At 45.4% G+C, this 8840-nt stretch overlaps 1 long non-coding RNA gene across 1 annotated transcript; it reads left to right on the plus strand.

Annotated features, from left to right (window-relative positions):
• On the plus strand, window positions 722–5385 carry LOC110397288. The gene is made up of 3 exons (XR_002437677.1): window positions 722–1296; window positions 1381–1436; window positions 2432–5385. It is a non-coding gene; the product is annotated as an uncharacterized LOC110397288 (long non-coding RNA).

Raw genomic sequence — 8840 nt, forward strand, 5'->3', positions numbered from 1 at the left:
GGGGTAACTGAAAAGTTACTATGCCCATCCCATTTCTTATGCAACAAAGTTCTCTGTATAGAAATTACTGGGAGACAATGCTTTTTTTTTCAGTCTATTATTTTGCAAGGATGGTAATTCTGATTTACTTTTTTCATCCCTATTTGTACTTTGAGTAATGGTTATGGAAAGAAATTACACAGAGAAAAGGACGCGTGAGAAGAGAATACAATTTCCTACACAAGTTATTTACATACAAGTGCCTTAGCAGGTTATAAAAATGTATATTAGCTGATACAGGGCAGAAGAGTGTCAGAATTCATTTTTAAAAATTATCACTATAAATAAACATTAGTACTCTGTGTAGACTATGCCACTACTTAACAGAATGAGTGAATAGCCAGAGCTTTCCCTCTGGAGATGCACATAATGCCTGGAGATATTTTTGATAATTATGAAGACAGGGTGAGCTGTGTTTTCTGAAATGTTTTTTTGTAGGGCCTGAGTCTGGCCAGCCAAAAACAGAGCAAAACCAACCGTTCTTGGAAAGTTTTCGGCTGAGAACATCAACTTATCATTGCTGATTTTCGTAGATCCTATCCTACTGGTTTCACTGGAGCAAAAACACAAGCAAAAAGAAACCAAACCCCAACATAACACTGAATCGTCTCCCTAATTTTTGTAGCTTCTGAACTCAGAAGTAGTTTTGGATTTGTGCTTTTCCAGTTCTCATATCTGAACTTCTTCATCAGTCTAAACACTGATGCAGTTTGTTATCCGTCTGCCTGATTGCATATCTCATGCTTTAATGGTCAGCACTTTGGACTGCTACTTACTCTCACTCATTCAAATTTTAAGGTTCTAATATTACACAAGGCTGCAGAATTTGTCCTGAAGCAACTGTATTGCTGAATGCTATCCTCTTGACAAGAAAAGTCAGTAAGGCTTAAAATGTAGGCCAAATTTAAACGAAATAGACCCTGCAACCTCACGCCATGCTGGCATTAAAAGTCACGAGCGATGCCTGCAGCCGGGGGTCCGATTCACAGCGTTAGTCTGAGCTTGCTTCGTTAATCAAAGTTTGCTTCGTTAATCTGAGCTCACTTCCCACCGTGCAGAGGGGTGGGGCTGGCACAGAAGTGACATTGCGGGTTTCCATGGTAACTGCGATGCTTCGGAACGGAAAAGACAAAACTGAGAAGAGCAACGGGATGAGGCAGGGAGCTAACAGCTCTTCAGTGACACGGGCAGATGGCCCTGTGTTGTTCTGAAGTGACAGAAAGCCCAAATGTGATGGACAAGTGTTCTCCTACAGTGGTACTACAATTGCGATGACTTTTGTAACTGCCAAAACCATTTTCATTTTGTTGTTTATTTTGCTCAGTGTTAGTCTTTTTATAGGTTCCTTTCTACGCTTGTGACTGAGCAGATGACAGTGGCATTGGAGAGGCCGTCAGGTACAGACACATAAGGGTGCTGGTGCCCTCAAAGCTGTGCCATGCATTTTGGAACTATCAGAATTTTAAGTATCCGTACATTCTTTTTCCACTCATAGCTTTGTAAGGTTGAAAGATACTTGCTTACATTTCATGTAGTTAACTGAAAGTGTGGAAGTGATGCTGACCTCTCAGGTGTTCGGTGTAGCGTGCGCCTTTATCTCAGTGTTTAAGGCAGCCCACTTGTGTTCCTGCCTTGTCTGAGGAAGTGGCAGCTGTGCGGCAAACTTCATGGAACAGTTTCCTCACACTGGGTGAGGGTATTGGTAGGTTGTCGCTATTTGACTCCCAGTGATGGCCAAGGCTTTTATACTTGCAGAAATGACAAGTCTCTTCACTGCCTAACAGTTGTCTTTGCCAAAAGCTCACGCTTGGTGCAAGAGGAAGCCAAAACATTGTGACTCTAGTCCTTAGGCTGCACCAATGATTTGTTCTGCCTGCAACTGGTGTGTGTTTACACGGGTTTAGTCTTTCATAGAATCATAGAATATCCCGAGCTGGAAGGGACCTATAAGGATCAGCAAGTCCAGCTCCTGGCTCCACACAGGACCACCCTAAGTATGACCATATGTCTGACAACATTGTCCAGATGCTTCTTGAACTCTGTCGGCTTGGGGCTGTGCCCACTGCCCTGGGGAGCCTGTGCCAGCGCCTAACCACCATCTGGTGAAGAATGTCTTCCTAACCCCCAACCTGCCCCTCCCCTGACACAGCTCCATGCTGTTCCCTCGGGCCCTGTCGCTGTCACCAGAAAGCAGAGCTCAGTGCTGCCCCTCTGCTCTGCTTGTGAGGCAGCCAGTGTCAGAGTTAATGGGCAGAGTACCGAGCAGGAGCGTGGAAGTTTGTATTTCTGCATCAGGAAGCAGTGACACAATGTGGTTTGGCAGTCAGCTTCCCCTCTGGGTGGAAGTTTTACTGCAGAGAGAGCCTACCCTCCGGTCGCTGCACTCCTGCAGGAGCCAAGCTGCAGCTACCTGGCTGTCCTTGCCGATCACAGATTGCATCTGCAGCAAGGAAAGAGGAGACTTGACAACGCCTAACAATTAACCTGCTTCACCTGCTAATCTGCTGTGAAGATGAGGACCTTGAAGTTGATCTGCAATCAAAGATAAAACCCTAGCAGCTACTGTAGCGGCTCCTTTCAACCAATATGCTTAAAAAAGAAAAAAAAACCCCTCTCATGTCTCCCTTACACAGCTGTTCAGCTGGTTTGTATTTTTCTGCACTGAGGCTGCTTTCCTGGCCTTCCCTCTTCCTAGGAAATTGCTGGAGAGCAACCCAAGCTCGGGACTTGGCTGGCAGCAGCTGGCTCCAGCTGCAGGAGGAAGGACGGAGACGTTTCTTGCCACTGTTGCTGAGTGCACGTAGGAAGGAAAACAGCTCTCAGAGGATTTACAGCCCTTGCCACACACTGAGTCACAGTGCTGAGGATTCAATCACAGGAGCCCTCCAGGTCCTTGAAACGCTTCTTTCAATGAGCATCCACTCCATCACACCAAGGCTGAGCATAAACAGACCTTCCTATCCACATGCTCATCTCAGCCACCAGTTGGGTTTTCCTGATAGTGCCACAGCAGGCTGCAGAGGAGCGGGGCCACACAGCCAGCTTCTGCTACAACTTCAGCACTAGCGATCAAATTAAATTCCCCGAGAGGGCGACGCTTTAAGGGGTCAAACTCCAGAAGGCTTGCCTGAGGGCTTGAAAAAAAAAACAACACAGCACAGCTCAAGGAGAGTCTGTGGGGCTGCGTGAGGAACGCAAGGTGGAGAGGCCGCGGAGCTGAACACGCCGAGGAGGGACGGTGGGGAGACCTCGCTCCGCAGCAGCCCCCATGGCGGGAGGTAACCGCCCCTTGTGTTTGGGGCAGGCAGCACCACGCGGGCCGGGCTCGGCCCCTCAGCTCCCGCCGCGATGAGCCCGCCGCGGCCATCCCCGCTAGCGGCAGCAGGGGGCAGCGCAGCCCCGCGTGGGCTCGGCCCTGAGCTCCGCCGCTCCCGCCAGCAGCCCCGCGTCTTCCAGGGCGGCCTGGGGTCCCGCGGTGCCTATGGGAATGGCGGGCGGTGACCGCAGCGCTTGGATGCTGAGGGACGTCTAACTGCCTCGCAGGCCTGCAGCGTTAGCATAAACCCGTCTGCACAGCTGCTTTCCCTTGTTGGATGGCCAGGTCAGGCCGTTCTCTGTGGGTTACAGGAGTTACCAGTCTACCAGTGTGGCAGAAAAATAACGTACAGAGCTGATACCCAGAATAAAGCCAGATGACCTTAAAGCTAATTATACAGGGCGAGAAATTGTGACCTGAATTGTTCTGTGTGGACACCGCTTAAGGTATCTGTTGGAGTCTGAGCTAGTTTTACCTCGTATATATCATTCAGCAATAACAAAGTTTTCTGTTTGCTCCTGGTCACTAGGAGTGGAAATAGAAGTGAAGGGAACGATGGACTTTTAAACCCTCTGTCTCACTGTTTTCTAATCTTTTAGGCTTCAGTGCCCGTTAGAGCACAGCTGAGCACATTCTTAGGGCAGCATCCCTTTTCCCTGGTGCTGTAGCTGTTTCAACTTCACAAGATGTTTTGTCTCAGACGGCACTTTTGTGTGAATTGGGTTTAGTGCAAGCAGAGCAAGGAAGTTTGGCATCTGAGTCTGCAGTCAGTGGGTGCTGTGGTCCTTTGTGTCACTGGTAGGAGTGGGCTGTGCAGCTTTGGGGACTCTCGAGATGTATCCGTAGTAGCATCACAGGTGTGGCACAAGGAGAAATTTAGGAATTGGTGCTTCTGTATGCTATGGAAGCATCCAGAAGAAATGTGTGTGCTCTCCATCTGTGTGCAGAAGAGTCACAGAGTTGATGAATCACTGAGATTGGAAGAGATCACTAGGATCATCTAGTCCAACCACCAGCCCATCCCCACCATGCTCACTGACCATGACACTCAGTGCCACATCCACACGGTTCTTGAACCCCTTCCGAGACAGTGACTGCACCACCTCCCTGGGCAGCCCGTGCCAGTGCAGCACCACTCTTTCTGAGAAGAAATTTTTCAAACATCCAGCCTGAGCCTCCCCTAGCACAACTTGAGGCCATTACCTCTCATCCTATTGATGTTACATGGGAGAATAGGCCGACCCTCACTTCACTACAACCTCCCTTGAGGTAGTTGTAGAGAGTGATAATGCCTTCCTTGATCCTCCTCTTCTCCAGTCTGAACAATCCCAGTTCCCTCAGCTGCTCCTCAGAGGGTTTGCTGGGCAGATCCATACACTGCTGGTTAGTGGTGGATATTTCCTAACATGCCTTGGCTGGAGGGGAACCACAGACCCTGACTAATGAATGCAGCACCTGGGGCTGTGTGTGGCTGCCTTCCTGCAGTGGCTAGCTTAAGAATTGTCCTTAGCACCTAGAGAAGGGGAGTCTTACAGCACCCAGCACTGGATGCTAACTTTGGCTGGTGAACCTTGCTGGGCCTGCTCTCCAGCCAAAAAAGAGACTTCTATTCTGTGGGGGCAGATGGAGTATAGTGCCCTGAGGGAATGCTTCTTGTCACTGGGGTGTTGCTGGAAGTTCTGGCGGATGGTTCAGGTGCTCAGCAGAGTGGTATGTATTCATCCTCTCCGGTACAGTCATATCGTCGTTGGTCTCAGGTTTACTGGCTGTCCCAGGCATTGCTCTTTGACGGTATGCTCAAGGACCTTTTACTGCCTTTTTCTGATTCTCCCCTATGTTGTATAGACTGTTTTAATCTTTCATTTGTTTATTAATGGTGATGGCCATTGCCACTTAAAACAGAAAGAAGAAACAGCTACATTCCAAATGAAATAAAGCAAAAGCAGTGTATATCTTTTAATAATGTTGTTTAAAGCTGTATATGTGCATACTTCTTTATAAGCCATTATTGGTATTTATTTTTAAAACCATTTTTCTTTATCCCAGCCACTTTATGATGGTTTTTATTTATTTGTCTATCACGGCACTGATGTTAAGCTCATCTCAACATCATTTCTACTTTTCAACTTTTATTTCTGGAAAATCTAGTAGAGTACTGCATTGTTTACTTGGGGAAAAGCAGTATATTTCTGACTAATAGGCTGAAATAAGGCAATAAAGAACCAGTGTCACAAGCGTTCATAACAGCAAGGTTCGTCACCTGGGAAAGAGGTACTGCTGCTTCACTCAGTGCTCCTGAGTTATTAGGGTTGACTCCAGGCTTTGGTGCTGTGGTTTGGATCAACACGCAATTTCTGATATTAATTAGAAGCTGATGCCTCCGGAAGGCCTGAGACAAGCTGCTGTGAGTAGTTACTGGATAACCAGCCCCGAAGGAAGCTTTCGCTTGCCTCTGTTGGACAAAGATGGACTTATATTTCTAAAATATTTAAGTATATCTTCTACTTAAAAATGCAGTAACGAGGAATGTTTCACATTCAGTGTAGATGACTTTAGTTTTACTCTTAATGGTGAGCTATGGGAACACAGGGACTATGAATTTGGAATTCAGTGATTTTTTTTTTTTTTAAGCAGAACAGCATCTTCTCAGTTTATGGTAGTTTCACTGACACTGTCCATTTTCTTTTAAAAATTTTAAAATGGCATAATATTTAACTTCTCTGTAGCTTTTATTAATGTGCATTTCTAGTGTGTGCCCTCTTGTTTCCTCTCATTTTGGCGTTTTGTTGCCATGTAATAGGGGAGCAAAATTAAAATGGTTTCAAGAGACCATTTCTTAATGTTAAGATTCTCCAGGGCTGTCAGAAATAACCAACAATTAATGGCAGTACCGTTTTAATGCTTCTTTGGAGTTGTGAGTCACACTGATGCTTGTAGCATGAATTTGCAATACAGGAAAAATAGGCAGTGTGTGCTTGGTGCTACAAAACTCCAGGTTTGAAGAACCATAAGGGAGATCTGAAGTGGGTGAAACCCAGGAGGAGGTAGTAAATAAAGCAAGACTGAATGTTAATGGGTGTTTGGTATGAGTGAATTAAGCTGAGTAATCTGAGGAGGTGTTGGAACAGAGGAAAACAAAAACAAAGTCAGATGTATGCTTAAGACCATATGTGAAGGCTGATGGTTATTTAGTTTGAAATGTGTTATGAAAGCAAGCAAGGATGAATCTGTGGTTTCAGCTGAAAATAAAGCACCTAGAATGTGGCTGAGGCAGGGCAGAATTGCAAACTTCCAACTTCCTTAGGCTGCATGAGACTTGTAAATAAACTTGAAGTTAGGATACTATCCTGTTTTAGAGAGCAGTAGTGAAAAAGTGAAAATGATTACGTTCACTGCATTTATTGATTGCCTGGCTGATGAAGAATGGCTGGATTTTGCTCTCAGGTCATGAAGCTGCATGATAGGAAAAGATGGTTATCCTGAAATTAAGGGAGAGAGGTAGTTACCCGATACAAAGCATATGAGTTTCACACACTGAAAACAAGGGTGATAATGCAAATATTTAGGAAACTGCTTTAACTTCTAGACCACAGTTTTAGAAGTATGGATTCACGTGCTGCAACGACAGTGGAAAGAATGAAAACCAGTGAGGCTGAGAGCTCAACTGGAATGGATGGAGCTGCCCTCGTGCAGAATTTGTTCTGCAGATTTCCTGTCCTGTGCTCATTAGAACAGTAGGGAAACTTACTTCCATAGTATAGCGTGCTGGTGGTTTAGAGAGTCCACCCTCAAACAGTGTGCTAATTGGCACTGAAATAGTGTGGTGCATGTGGTGCCCCTTGTGATTTGGAGTTACAGATGACCGTATTTGTTAAAGGCTTCAGAAATAAAACCTCCTGTGTATATTTTGACTGTGCTTCTGTGAGGACCGAGTGAACAAACACATCACGTTTTGGAGCACGGAGTCGAGGAACTGTGCTTTGCTGTAATGTTGTTCAGGCTCGCAGCAGAGCTTTCCTCATAGTAAGGTTTTTGGAGCACTAAGGTTGGATTGCAAAGATGCAGTAAAATGTACAGGATATATCCTGGTCTCATTTTGCAATGAACTAGAAACCATTAAGTTGTTTCAAAATGGAAAACAACATAAATAATTAGAAAGAGGAGTATAGAATATAAACAGATGCCCGAAACTTATTTTATGAACTGAGCTGCGTTTCATGTAGTTTTTCTGCACGTTCCATTGCCAAGATGCTATGCTTTTATATTGACACTACTTAACAACATCATTGAATTTTGGAAGACAAGCTGGAAAGAATCTGGACTTTTTATAGCCTGGTGAAGGACAGTCAGCACTTCAGCAGTTTGGAATTTAGATTGCAAATTTTAACTGGATGCTCCTAAGAACATCATCAGGGACACAAAATTGATTAAGACCTCCCCGCCTCCTTGTTTAGGTCTCTGAATCGACTTGATTAGATGGACTGCTCAATTCTTCACTTTTTGGATTTGTTCAGACGGTCTCCAGAGCGAGGAGGATGACATTGCGCTGGATTTCATTTGGTTCACGTCAGTGATTTCACAACTATGAGAGCAGGAAATGTGCTCTGTTTTCAAATTAGAGCTTAGGTTTTGGTGAGGTTGTGCACTGCAGGGGTGATTGCTCGAGCAATTTCTACAGTGAGCGAAAACCTAACGCGTGATTGCGTGCGCTCTGAAACCCGCCAAGATGTTGTCTCATTCCTGCTGCTGCAAGTCTCCTGCCTCAGGACTCAAGCCATCGCGGGGCTGACTCTATCATATGAGACATCAAGAGTGTAAAACTGGTGGGTAATTAGATGTTTTACTGATGAATATTGACTCAATTATATAACTTAGCGGTAATGTCTGCAAATGGGAGTGAAGTGCAGAGGGAAAGAGGCATTGTAGGCCTGTATCCATGAAACACAAATTAATTCTAACAGTGAAGAGAACACGGGAGACTTCTGTAGTATTTTTCTGAGTGTTATGCGTGCTTCATATTAATTGCTTGATGCTGTTCTGCCAAACTGCATGAAATTAAAAAAAAAGGAAAGCTAGAAAGGAACAAACAGGAAATGAAATAAGAAGTGGGGTAAGATGCCTCTAGAGAGAATAGCGAGGGATTTGCAGTAATATTGGAGAAGATATTGGACGTGCGAGTCCCACCTGTGTGCTCCAGAAGCTTTATTTTTCTCACACTTGTATGAAGCTGCATCATGGAGAAGAGTGAAGATGGGAAAGGCAGTGTGAATGAGTAGCGGGAGCTGGGATCAGAAGCTTTCGGAGTGGGATACAGTGTTGTGTTGTGCCTCTTCCTCCTCTCATCCCAGTGGCTTTGGGTTGAATGCAACGTACCCACAATAAATAGAAACCTATAAGCTGTGAATACCTGTTGTGGTGTAACCCAGCAGCAGCTCAGCACCACAGAGCAGTGTGTTCACTCCACTGCCAGGTAGGATGAGGGAGA

The sequence above is a fragment of the Numida meleagris genome, chromosome 1 (genome assembly GCF_002078875.1).
Source record: "Numida meleagris isolate 19003 breed g44 Domestic line chromosome 1, NumMel1.0, whole genome shotgun sequence".
NCBI classification, from domain to species: domain Eukaryota; kingdom Metazoa; phylum Chordata; class Aves; order Galliformes; family Numididae; genus Numida; species Numida meleagris.